Source organism: Rhamphochromis longiceps, linkage group LG3 (genome assembly GCF_057381845.1).
Source record: "Rhamphochromis longiceps isolate RC_006_pf linkage group LG3, R_longiceps_female_GT1.1, whole genome shotgun sequence".
Classification (NCBI taxonomy): domain Eukaryota; kingdom Metazoa; phylum Chordata; class Actinopteri; order Cichliformes; family Cichlidae; genus Rhamphochromis; species Rhamphochromis longiceps.
This window is the reverse complement of record NC_140559.1, coordinates 54,163,044-54,177,015: the sequence shown is the minus strand read 5'-3', so window position 1 is coordinate 54,177,015 and position 13,972 is coordinate 54,163,044. Positions and strand designations below refer to the sequence as shown.

The 13,972-nt window shown below is 44.2% G+C and overlaps 1 protein-coding gene across 2 annotated transcripts in view; it reads left to right on the top strand.

The window, feature by feature from the left end:
• The first annotated feature begins 162 nt into the window (after positions 1 to 162).
• Positions 163 to 13,972, top strand: part of kdm6ba (lysine (K)-specific demethylase 6B, a) — a 106,916-nt gene continuing 93,106 nt past the window's right edge. The window contains exons 1-4 of one of the 2 annotated variants that reach the window (XM_085400386.1): positions 163 to 390; positions 2,128 to 2,296; positions 3,306 to 3,442; positions 3,833 to 3,876. The gene's annotated coding sequence lies outside the window, so the exon portion shown is untranslated. The remainder of the gene's footprint in view (positions 391 to 2,127; positions 2,297 to 3,305; positions 3,443 to 3,832; positions 3,877 to 13,972) is intronic. The other variant, XM_085400387.1, reaches the window with a different exon arrangement.

Sequence of the window (13,972 nt, the reverse complement as noted above, 5' to 3'; positions counted from 1 at the left end):
TTAACCCGATGGTGTTCAGATGAAGGAAAAAGAAACGCGATATGACTGTGAAGATGCAACATCACTGATGAGTGTGTTCGTCATGCGTTGCCCATGGGCGAACGCATCCACATTTTCTGTGCCGGAGGGGGGCGGGGAGGGGGGTCTGCGATCTCTGCGTGCGCAGTGCTTCCCCGTGTCATAATTTGCGCCTAAACGCGTTATTACGGACGTTGAATGGAAAGGCTTAGTATTTTATTTTTCGTCAGTGGGGGAGATGAGAGGGCTTTTAGAGGTCTGCGTCATCCCGTGGCCGTGGAAGGAGATGGGCTACTTTGCAGATTTTCCACTGTTTTCACAGCCAGAGTCAGCGCGGCACCTCCCCAGCACGTTTTGGATCACACACAGAAGGTAAGCTCTCCGTACCTCTGTCAGGCATGCTGGCCTTATACCTAATTGTAGGGGGGTGAGACTCCATCGAAAACAACCTGAACTACAATGTCCTCTTTCGTTAACCTTGTAAAAAAAATGTGAGCTGCTTCTAGAAAATGAGTCCAGCAAACTGAAAATGTTGCACAGCAGAAAGGCGGAATTTCTGTGGGGTCTGTAGTAGCCTCACGTGTCCTTCTTTTTTTTTTAACCATAAGGACACAATTTGATGGTATTATGTAATTGCTTGTAGAGCAATAGGCTGCACCGCTCCAAGTTTGCAGTGATAAAGGTGGAGAAGTTTCGATGTTGTTGCTGATTTGTTGCGTTTTTTCCCCTTTTTTATGTTGCAGACAGCTGCGTTAAAAAAAAAAAAGAAAGACCCAATTTCATATACAAACTAAAGTTGGTGATGTCATGTTTTCTACGGTAAGGAAGGCAGAGTTTACGGGAAGGTACGTCTGGAGTTGGTGATGTCGCAATCGCCGTGTGCCGATTTCCGTTAACACATTTGCAAATGTAAGGAAAAAGACCACGGAGCGTGTCCGTGGGTGTGAAATGCAGCGCGTCACTGGGATGTGTTTTGGACATTAGTACGGGAGAGGGGGGGCTGATAAGAGCCAGCTGAATGAAATGGGGGGGGGGGGGGGGGGGGGCTCGTTGGTGTCGGCAGAAGGAGTGTCGCATTTTCTTTCTGAGATGTCATGTGGTGAAGTTGTGGCGGGTTCTTTACCAGGAAGAGCGTTTGAATTTTCTTCCCCTTGGATTTTTTTTGTCTCCACCCCTCTCCCTGTTGTTCCTCTAGCACTTTGGGTACTCCGCCACTGGAGGGCAACCCAGGACAGAGCTTCACCTTCGAGTAGGTTACTTTTATGTCCGTATGGAAATGAATATATTTGCGTGACAGGACCTCAGCTATGACTGTTTGCATACAGCGAGGCGAACAAAGGTCACCCAGGGACCTGCTGTTGTCTGTAATGAAGCCTCCTGAAGCAGGCAGGCTCGGCTGTGTTAAACCAACCGAACATGTTTATCATTGTTGTTGTTATTTTGTTTAAATATGGGGACTCGGTTCAGTTTAAGTTAACTTCCAGATTGGTGTCTTGTTACACTATTTAGCCTCAATAACTGTAGATGTTGATGCTAGCTTGGATGCGAACAACTCTGACGTAAAGACTAAAAACAGTCTAAAAATAGTTCATTTTATTTTTTTTAAGGAAAAAAAATATTCTTTTTTTCTCCTAAAACCATATTTTAAAAAATGTTGTAAAAATGTTTTTTCCCCCACAACTAACATCAGCCCCTTTTTCTCCTTGGAAACCCGCATGGGAAATAAAGTCTATGATGCACTGAGTTTTCACTGTTCTTTTTCACGCCAAGGTTATTGTAGTTAACTAAAAGTAAACTAAAATTTAAAACTCAATATGAGTCTAAACTTTTATGTCTGTGAGACTGTGAGTCACTGCTTACCATAAATACAATAATAATTAAAAAAGACTAAACCTATTGTCCAAACAATAAATTAAACTGAAAAAAAGAAAACCCACTTTGAGAACTAACTGAAACTAAACTGAATTAAACACAAAAATTAAAAAGAAAATGAAATAAAAACTAATAAGAAAATACAAAAATATAATAACTCTGTTTCATTCACTATGTGCTTGCACCCCACTCTGCATTTAATCATCAGTTATTATTATTTTTTGCTCTTTTCCTCAGCGTGTCTTTGTCCCGTCTTCCTCCCTTCACTGCCAATCAGATGTCTGGCTGCCCCTGAGCTCGGTTCTGCTGGAGGTTTCTTCCTGTTAAAAGGGTTTTTCCTTCCCACTGTTGCCAAGTGCTTGCTCATAGGGGATCGTCTGATTGCTCGGGCTTTCTCTGTTTTATTGTGAGTCTTTACCTTACAATATAAAACACAGTGTTGTTTTGTTTCTATTGAATTGAATTTAAATTAGGTTTAAATATTAACTCCCACAATGCAATGCATTAGAGAGGGTATTAGAGGTGGGAATCACCACACACCCCCGGATGCAATTTTTAACATTTTACAATATCCCAAGTATTGCAAATCATATATTGTGATTTATCCCCTTTTAAACAGCAAATGATATCCTCAGAGTTAAACTTGGTCAGTCGATTTGTTTTTATTCAAGGAGTTACGTCACTTTAAAACCTGCTATAAATGTTGCCATACGTCTGCTATCGGTCTGCCATTGAATTGGATCAAGTTTGCAATTACATGGAGTCTGTTTCTGATAATTGACTGTGATAAATCATTGAAAATCACATATCTGTCGACATCTACATGGACAAAAATTCATATTTAACAATTACATTTGTGCTCTGCAACCTTCCTGTTCTGTAGGAATATAACCAGAATACAACCAACTGGCAGTCAGCTGAGGCTCCTCATGTTGGCAGTCTGTCCTCATTAATATATCAGCGCACACTTATTTATGAAACATTCGACAGCCTTTCTGAGCGTGACTGCAGTCAGTCCAAGTCATACTGTGACTGTTTGTAGAAAGGTCACCTCTGCATTAGTTTTGCAATCCAAAGTGGATGTGAGTGAGTCTTCCTCCAAATCTGGGCAACCATTTACCAATTTAGTAACCACAAGTTGCAATCAGTTTCATCATCTGTCACTTTCTGTATGGACTTTGCTGTTCCAAGCTATTTTTTGGACAAATTGGTGAAATGTAAGAGCGTGTTTTTACCTCTAGATGGTGCCACACTTTCAGTCCAGGTCTTACTATTTATGGGCTTTAATAACATCTGCTAATTTCCCTGACTTTAGTGTTGGAAAGGCAGATAGGCCTCTCTGAATCACTGTGTTAAAATGCTGCTGTGTAGATGTCTGTCACTAACTGATCTATGTATACCTCTCCTGTTCACAGGGACAAAGTGAGGAGCATGGCTAAGCCTTGTCGCGACCTGTTTAAAGAGCCGCCAGCGCCCGACTGAGGCCATGAGTTTGGCTGGCTACACTGCAGGCAAGAATGAGCAAGTGCATCAGCCCCACAGCATGGAAATGGTAAACACGCCTTAGTGATGAAGGATGCTCATAGACACCTAATAGTTTTATGCATGGTTATTGCAATTAAGAGCAGTTGCTAAAACACTGCTGCCACATGCAGTTTTTGATTATTCCAAACTTCCAAAAAATATTTTAATAGTCACTTTTATAGACTAAAAAGACTCTAATATTCACCCAGTATTTGTTCATAGTATCTGACTTATAACCCGCTTTAAAATTATTCTGCACTATGTTCTATCAAACTATCAACAGCACTAACATTGATTGGTATCTGAGAAGGCTCTTAACAGAAATACTGCTCTGATCTATACTAGTATCAAATTTTTTGAGTAATTGGACAGATTCTCATCAGATCCATTGATTTTATCGGCATGTTTTCTCCTGCAGGGAGGCAGTCTGCACCTGGCCTCTGCAAGTGTCCACCTGCTCAGGTAAGACCTTTCACCTTTTACCCAGAGCCTGAACTACCAGCGCTAGCTCTACCTGCCAGCTCCGCAGTGACAAATGGGATGTGCATGAGTAAACCGTTTAGCCATGATGGAAACCTCTCTGTGTTCTGTTTGTCTGTCTTCCACTAGAGATTTTACGTTGTAGTCGGCTATTGTTTTGCATGTGTATTACTTACATAGGCTGAACCAGAGGCTAAGTGGCCTTGAATACGCTTTAACTTCCATACATTTAAAGGTTTTCTTCTCTGTTCTGCCCTACTGTTCGCCTGCATTTACGAGGCGTGTACCAGGCAGAGAAAAAAATGTAGTTCTGCTATTTTACTGATATAAATCTTTCTCTGTTTGCCGTTCTCACCACTGTCATGGTTGGGGCCCAGGCTAGAGCCATGCACACGTAAGCTTCTCTGTTTTACAGATGTAACACCATTATTTAGGTGTACACGCACCTAACCCTGCACCAGTTCTGTTTCATTTTCACACTTGAAACACTCTCCAGCATACCTCTCAAACACCCCCACTCATCTAGGGACAAATGCACACATGCTCGCCAAGCCTCACACACCTGCAGTGTTTTTTGTGATTCGGCCAGCTCTGCTTTATTGCATGCATTTATAGCTGGCAATGAATCTGATCCATTAGAAACATGAATTCACTACACATTACACGCAGCCTTGCTTAAGGCCGTTATTCTCACACACGCACGTGCACGTACATGCTGAGCAAAGTATAGCTGCAAGAGCCTTGGAGAAGGAAGCGAGACAGGAAGGTTTGTAGTTCAAATAAGAAACAGCATCGCAGCGTCAAACCCAGAGTGGTGTCAAGAAGGTTAGTCAAACTGCAGAGATTACTAACCAAGGAAATGCAGAGATTACTGCTGTATAAGAATCAAACCATGAATGGATCAACCTGTGTGAATTAAGCAGATTGTGGTTTGCGACAGGTAGCTGACACCGCATGTGCAGAACCAGAGAAGCAGTCAAATATAACATCTAGACGATCAGAAGATGTTTTTTTAGTAGTTTTTGTTTTCAGTGTCGTCACTTAGGACTTGATAGTCGGGGAGATTGTGCTGCTGTATACCTGTGCAGATTCACGTGTACTTAGTTGGAAATGTGTGACATGTGCAAAAGTGATGAATATTGTGGTGCTGATGTAGAGCCAGCTCTGTTTTACTGCTTTATTTTAACAGGTTTAGCATCTCCAGCAGACGTTTTTTCAGTTCCAAGATAACCATGGCTGCCAGACTCTGGGACTCTTGCACTTGCCCCTTGCGTAGATAATAACGTCGGTGGTTTGAATTTTGGGCCCAGCAGTTATGTGGTGCAGTACTGGAGTTAGAGTTTTGGCACCGGCACCCTGCCGCTGTAAAAAAGGTGAAAGCCTCGCAGTCGTCTTTTTATTTGCTGTATTGTTTTTGGTACGTTTGGTCACCTTCCTGAGGATGACCGTGTATCAGATGCAGTTGTACTATCTTGTGAAATTCCATCCATAGTGACTGCAGGTCTATCTGATACGCTTGTGTTGGTGTTGTTCCTGTATCAACATAATAAGGCTTGTCCAGGATTAACGTTAGACCTGACCAATCACATTGTTATGATGTCATAGGTTTTTTTGGGGGATAAAAACCTGCTGATTTCCACTCAGGAAAAAACCCAAACAGGGAGTGTTTAGGGTCGGGGTTAGGATGTGATTGTGGTGAGGGTTACGGTTATGGGGTTAGGTTTACGGTTTGCTGCGCGGTGTCACAGCGTTTCCACGTTGCAAAAGTGTGACGGCACTGCACTGTGATTGGTCACTTGCAGTGTTGAACCAACATTAGTTTTGTTGATCCAGGAACAACACTAACAGGATGATATAAGATCGAGCGTGAGTGCACGACAGCCTGTTAATCAGATCGTAGGTATTTCTGATTATTTTATTATAACATTCTTTCTTTACGTCCTTCCAGTTTATGCGTCTTTTTTCACGCCAAGTTGTTTGACTGTTATACAAGCCCCAGAGGAACAGGCTGGGTGCTGTATGTGGAGTAAGGCTGAAAGCGTACTGTGGCCCAGGCCCAGTTTCGGCGTGACTGACAGCCTTTTGTGTGAATCCCCCCCTCTTAGTGTTGGTTTGAGTCCAAGAGAGCCACCTCCAAATAGCAATAATAAATCTAACGCTATGATGATGTCACCACGCTTGACTTATAGAGCTTGGCAGCACCCTCTCCACTTTTTGGCCCATTGTAAGTGAAACAATTCCACATGGAGCACCTGGGACCAGTTTTGCCAGATGGTTTATTTGGACAGGGATCTAGTTTAAGACCTGGTAGATGAGTGGCACATGTTCGGCTGCAACCCCACAGAGAGAGTGCACCATAAAAGCGCAGCCCTGCAGACGCTGATGGAGTGGAATAAGCCACAAATTTAATTTTAACAGGAATGACGGCTCAGATATGTCCACATTAGAAAAAAGAAATGCTTATAAAGTGAGGTGAATAACAGACATTTCAGTTGGATAGGCTTGGAAAAATGCTGCTTTTACTACTCAGCTCCATCCTTTATGCAGCAGGTGACTGTCTGATACTGGGTTTAGGGTAGGCCTATCAAAGGCTCGTGTCCACAGGCCTTTAATGTATTTTCTTCCACCTGCATTCATCACTTTCACTTTTCTCTCACCAACCAATCAAAATGAAAAAAAAAAAAAAAGAGGCGGTTGGCCTTTGATATGCGTTTACTGTCCTTTTGGAGTATCACCGCTGTAAATAATTGAAAATACTCTGACGAAGAAGGCTTTTGTAACCTAGCAACAATAAGCGGTTTGAATTTAAGGTCATGGGCACAAAAAGAAAATGCTGTCTGTGGACACAGACGCTGGGATTTGGCATCTTTTCACCACCATCGTACTCCTCCGCTTCTTTCTTTTAAACACAAGCAAACACGTGCAATCCACATATGAGTGGCCCAGCACAGACATGTTAAATTAAACATGTTTAATTTAACTTCAACTGGGATGAAACTGAAACGAAACGATGCTTCTGGTTCAAGGGAGAGCAGACTGTGAGGCAGGATATAGAGGAAGAGAGGTGGTGAGAGCTGAGTCAGGATGCCCGGGGGTAGGACAGCAGGAAGCAGTGGGTGAGGAGGAGGAGGACAGGAAGTAAAGGGAGGGGGAGAGACTCCTCTTCATCGTCGTTGTTCTCATCCTCCTCCTCCTCCTGTCATCATCAGCAGTGTCATTGAGGGAGGAGTGGTGTAGGGAAGAACCGTAGAGGTGGAGCTGACATCATCCACTTCCTGGAGGTCTACGAGGGCGTTTTGCTGCTGCATAAAGCACATTAAACACACACGTTTACAGCATCAAAGCTGTTTAATGCTTTTAAATAACAGCTGGCAGAGAGAGAGGGAAAAATCGTATTTCTTTTACTACAAGAGACTGAAGGGGAAAAGAACGAACGGAGAGAAATCTCACAGTGGAAGTCGAGATAAAGATGTGATGAAACCAAGTGTTCCTCTGCCTGCTGGGTTATATAACGCTCATGTGAAAAGAGGGCACTGGGTTTGTGTGTGTGTGAACTCTTTTTTAGGCTGTGTTGTTATTTGTGTTTGTGTGTGTAGAGGGTGACAGAGCCAAAAGATGCCTCTCCTTCACTGCCAGGCTTGTTGTTTTGGCCCGCATTTCGCAACCGTCACAATTCTCCGGTGGTAGGCTCCATATTTGCGTGTCTGCGTTACTACACGTTTAATAGGCCAGCTACTTAAATACTTGAACGTCTGTTGGTGTTTGTGTTAATGTGTGCACCTGCGTCTGATCCCCCGCAGTGTTTTTTCTTTTAGGCAGTTAGGGGTGGTTAGAATCAGAATCAGAATCAGAATGGGTTTATTGCCAGATGTTGAGGTTTACAACATTAGGAAATTGCTGCGGTGCTTCAGTGCAGACAATAAGAATTAAAGTGCTATGTAGAAAGATATATACATGAGTGCAGGTGGTGATCAGTGCCAAACATGAAATGATGCAGTGACACAGCGTAGGGTCATGTGTTAGTGGCGGGGACAATCATGTGGTTATTGTTCATGTGTCCAACAGCAGAGGGGAAGAAACTGTTCTTGTGGCGAGAGGTTCTGGTGCGAATGGACCGGAGCCTCCTGCCTGAGGGGAGCAGGTCAAACAGACTGTGTCCAGGGTGAGAAGGGTCAGCTGAGATCCGGGCTGCACGCCGCAGAGTCCTGGAGGTGTACAGGTCCTGCAGAGATGGGAGTCTGCAGCCAATCACCTTCTCAGCAGAGCGCACAACACGCTGCAGTCTCTGTTTGTCCCTGATAGTGGCTCCAGCGTACCACACGGTGATGGAGGAGGTGAGGATGGACTCGATGATTGCAGTGTAGAATTGCATCATCGTCCGTGTTGGCAGGTTGAATTTCTTCAGCTGCCTCAGGAAGTACATCCTCTGCTGGGCTTTCTTGATGACGGAGGTGATGGTGGGCTCCCACTTCAGGTCCTGGGTGATGGTGGTACCCAGGAAGCGGAATGAGTCCACAGAGGTGATGGGGGTGTCAGTCAGGATGATGGGGGGGAGTGGGGCTGTGTGCTTCCTGAAGTCCACAATAATCTCCACTGTCTTCTGGGCATTCAGCACCAGGTTGTTGTGGCTGCACCAAGACACCAGACGTTCAACCTCCCTCCTGTAGGCAGACTCGTCCCCGTCCGAGATGAGCCCAATGACGGTGGTGTCATCTGCGAACTTGATTAGCTTGACAGACTGGTGGGTGGAGGTGCAGCAGTTGGTGTACAGGGAGAAGAGCAGAGGAGAAAGAACACAGCCCTGAGGGGAGCCGGTGCTGATGGTCCGGGAGTCCGAGACATTCTTTCCCAGCCTCACGTGCTGCTTCCTGTCCGTCAGGAAGTCAGTGATCCACCGGCAGATGGGATCAGGCACATTCATCTGGGAAAGCTTGCCTCGGAGATGGTCTGGAAGGATGGTGTTGAAGGCAGAGCTGAAGTCCACAAACAGGATCCTGGCGTAGGTTCCTGGGGAGTCCAGATGCTGCAGGATGAAGTGTAGGGCCATGTTGATGGCGTCATCTACAGACCTGTTGGCTCTGTATGCAAACTGCAGGGGGTCCAGGAGGGGGGCCGTGAGGGTCTTGAGATGGGAGAGAACCAGGCGCTCAAATGACTTGATGACCACAGATGTCAGAGCCACGGGTCTGTAGTCATTTAGTCCAGTGATCCTAGGTTTCTTGGGGACAGGGATTATGGTGCAAGATTAGTGTGAGGTTGTGGTAATTTAAGCAAATGGAGGCAATATGGGGAGGGTTGCACTAGTTTTTTAAAAAGAATTACGTGGGGTAGGTGCTGACATAGCTTTTTAATGCAATACAACAGCTGCACACAAACAAAGCTACAAATGAGAAGAGCTGCTGAGGAAAGTGACTAGATGTGTGATTATTAGACAGTTTTGTGCTTATGTGTGGTTTGATTACCTTCAACTTTACTTTTTCTGCAACTGACCAGTGTAATATCAATAAAAATACAAGACATTATACAGTTACAGTTACAAAATGCCTTAAAATTCATGTTTTAAAACTGGGGAAAGTCTGCCCTGGGCCACTCCAGCTCAAAGTTTTCTGTTCAACCGTCTCTGAGTTATGCACAGTTAAAACATAGCTATGAGTGCTATAGATTTCTAGCTACATGTATCCATATTTGCTGCTCAATATAAAATTTCACTTTCGGGCCTTTTTTTCACACAAATCTGAGGTGATGTTTGAACATGAATATTTCAAAAACTAATTAAGATAAAAGCCTGAAGTTTTCTTGGTCTTTCTTACTTTCAAAACAAATTAGGATCTGTAATTTGTTATTATAAATCATAATTGACCTCCAAAACACACACCTGAGGCCTCAGTTATAAAGGGCTTGAGACTGGTTGGCAACCCCTGGTTGCTAAGTAAAAATGAGTATTCCCAGAGTGGTTCTGGCAGGTAAAACCTGTCGATTGCTTTCATTGCTAGCAGATTTCCAAAAATGCCCATAATTTGCAAGAAAAGCGTGACTACAAACACAACTGCTCTACAAATGGTAGAAAAACTGTGAAAAGTGCGACACAAACAGCTTTCATGTTACAGGTAGCGTGTATTTCTTGCTGGTTTGTGTTTTACCTTTTTGAGATTTACCACCAGTGGCTAGTAGGGAGTCATTCACCAGCCTGCACGACTGGAGCTTTAGTGGTTGTTTTCACAACAATTGCCATTACCTCCAGCATCCTCTCTCCATCCGCTTGGGAAACACACATTTTATCCTCATGACCAGTGTTTGCCAGATGATCAGTGACTGCTCTCTAGGCCTGTGTGATTGCAGCCTGAAAGACCAATAACTACACAGACAGTAGCAGGCGCTCTCTCGGGGTGCTGCAGGACGTTTGACAAAATGCAAATGAGGGACGTTAAATCTAATATTGTAACCGAGGGAGAGACGGCGTCATAGCATAAACAACAATACTGATTTATTTCTAATATCGTAACCTTGCGTGTGCTTTATTTGTTTCCTTGCCCTTGAGTTCAACGTTGAAGACTTCTGAAAGAGAAATGTTTGGTAGAAGAACACTGCACGGACAAGACAAGTATCATCGACTAGCTTATTTCATTTCAGTATTTTGAAGTTAGCTTGATTTGTCAGAGGTGCTAATTAATTTTCCCAAGTGGCAACAAATAAAAAACTGGGGCTATTTTGTAGGACGATGCAGATAAGCTTATAAAGACATAAAATTAATAGTAGGCAGAATTAAATTCAGTTTCATTTATACAGCGAAACATCACATGTCTTCATATGAATTGAGCTGCACCACTAAGCTGAAGTGATTTCAGCATATCGGTGCTACCACAGTCCCAGTTTACCTCCTTGGGAAAATCAATTGCTTATCTGTGCTCTAGAGCATACTTGTCGGATCCTTTTATGAAGTGCAATTTGTTGTTATTGGCGAAATCATAATGGCTGCAGTCACACAAAGTTCACTGGCAGACAGTCGCCTTTAAAAGTGTACATGACCAATAAACACCTGCACTCATGTTGATGCTGAATATGGTGTTTTTTTTATATCACTCTCTGTTGGACATCTTGAACTTGGCTTGTCTCCCACTATAATAAACCTTGATAGCTGAGCCACACGCAACGTGAGAACTTTAATTGGATTTTTAGCATCTGATCATTTGTTGTGTTGTCTAGGGGGGGGAAAAGGACACATTTGTCTGTTTGTGAGGACTTGAGGAAAAACTTGGCTGTAGCTTTTGTTGCTGCCTTGAAAAACTCAGGGCAGAATATGGAGACGGTCTCTGCCTAAAAAAGCCCAAAGACATGTGGCTAAAACGCTTACACAAGCTTTAGTAGATGGTGGCTGTGCATTCCTGTTGAAGAAAAAGTGTAAATCTCATCAAATCCTAGCTTCTTCTGACTCTCCCAAACCAAATCCCTTTCTCGAACAAATCCACTGCCAACCCCCTTCAAAGTGGGGGAGAAATCACTGCAGCTATAAGCTTTCTTGTGTTGTGCTCTCTCACCCTCAGACCCTCCCTTCCCACCGTCGTCTCCCCATCTTTCTCACCCAGCTCCTGTTTTGGCTTTCTGCCTCTCAGGTTTCTCCCCACCCCCAGCTCCACTATCTACCCCCCCACCCCACCCCTCTGTGGCCCCCCTTTGACCCCCTGTTACCCCACATATACCCCCCCTCACCCTCCCTTTCCCCAGGGCAAGCCCACAGCTCCCAGTCCTTTGTGCCTTCTCTTCCCTTCCCTTCCCTTCCCCTCCCTCCATCCTCCACCTCTGTCTCCCCCTGCCTTTGTGTGCGAGAGGCCAGCAAAGGGAGAGAGTGAGGGTGTAGAGGAGGAGAGACGGAGCGACAGGAGCTAGGATGGAGAGGGATCCTATAGACGAGATGTGAAGCTGGAGCTTGAAGCCGTTTGTTTATACATGTTCGGTCTTGACTTTTGGGTTTACACCGAGAAAGGTGGTGCGTCCACCTTTACCCTGCAGAAATTTTCAGTCTTTGATCTCTTTCTACATTATAATGTGATATGTGACAAAAAGACATAAAAAACAAAATACTCACACCATCTCTGCCTAGAAGGCGTGGCCTAAATATATATATACCGTCAGTTCTCTCTCTCCTTTTCCATTTAGGCACTTTATTGAGTTCTTGCACAGCTGTAAACACAATCGCTGTAGTTAAATGAGTGAAACGGAGGAAAATAGCCTGTTTACGGATGGAGAGTACAAGAAAAACTCTGGCTCTCATGTCACTAGTTCAGATAACTGGATTGACTTAAAATGTGAGTGTATGTGGTCAGTCGAAACACACAGCTGAAATATCCTCTGTGGTTAGAGCTTTACAGGTTCTAGTAATTTTTGCTAGTTTGGTTAGGACTTATAATAATATACATCGGTCACTGTGGGATGGACACAGGACCTCTGGGGTTGTCCTGTGGTATCTGGCACCTGCAGATTGAGAGCGGATCTCTTCAGATCCTGTGGGTTGCGGAGCGGGAGTCTGTGGATACGGTTCGTTCCAGTGCATTCCACGGATGCTTGATTGGATGTGGATCCAGATTGTTTCGGAGTTCAGGTCCATGCGCTGGCCTCTTTGACTTGTTCCTCAAGTTGTTTCTGAGCAGTTTTTGCTATTTGGCTGGCACATCCTCTTGCTGGGAGACGCCACTGCTTTTTGGTAATTTCAGTTGGTCTCCAACATTTAAGCGAGTGGATCAGGTCCAACTGAAACCCCAAATGATTGCAAAGGTTTCCTGGGAGAGCAGTACACTGCAACGTGATGATCAATGTTGGTCGCTTCACTTTTAACTGGTTCCAGTGCGTATATATTATGTCCAAGTCAACAGGGGGCGACATGTAGCAGTTGTAACACAGACAGTATGAGAATCCAGCATACTGTAAAATCAGACTGCAGACAGTGTAGCGCATACACAGGTTTTTATTATCTGCCGTAAACAAAAACAATGCTAGATTTTAAGTGAGTCAGTATTCTTGAAAATCTTTCGAAGTGCTTGTATGTGTGCCCGTACATATTCATGAACGAGAAACTTTGTCATTAGAAACTTACTCATGAGTAACTGAAGTCGTAGTTGACTTGCCTAAGCTTTTAAGAGCTGCATTTAAAATCACGTGTCACCCTCACAAACATAAACAGAACAGAAAAAGACACAGGTCGCCAAACTTAGATACTGGGAATAGGTCATTACGCAGCTAAGAGGGCGTGTTTGTCTATTTATGTTAACCAGACAAGATAGCCAGACACCAAAGGCGGCATTCACCTACTGACCTACCAAAATGACTCGCCAGAGCTGCTAGAAGCTTTGGTGAGTCATTTAAAAATCTGCAGAAAGAGGAACACGTAAACTCGTGTGAAAGTGAAACCTATTAGGCTTGCGTGTACAGAGCAAGTGAGCGATGGCAGCCCGTGACTGTTGAGATGAATGTATTAATAGGTTTGCCTCAGCGCGTGCACATGCATTATACATTTACCATCCGAAGACCCACAGCACTGCGCATGCATTTTTAAAACGCAGGAAACAGAAAGGTGCGTCACACTAGGTGCGTTTGTGCGTGCTTATCTGCGTGCGGATGCATGTGTGAAACCCACTTGCTCAGAGTGCACGCTCAGAGGAGACCATGTTCCTGGAAAGCTGGTTGCCACCCCTGTTATCGCAGCTAACTCGATTAGCGGAGCTTCTGCCGCCAAGCATTCCTCTCAGAGCGCAGCGACGAGCGCACACCCACAGCTGAGGAGCCCCCTTCGCTAGATTTAATTAAATCCGCCAAAATAATATACACCCAGTTCCCAGCTAATGCAGCATCATAAATGTGGCACTTACTGTTGCGCAAATATGGCTCTATCAGCGATGTGTAATATTCGAAACATCAGCATGAGACACATAACAGAAAAGCTCCGTTTACCATTGTTTTAGTGACTGATAGAAACATAAAAACATGCCTTTAGTCTTCAGGAAAGTGTTCTGCATTGGATCTTTAAATTCCCTGCAGCTTCCACGATGGCATCCTAATACGTACTTAGCTGAACTGTTTATGGAAA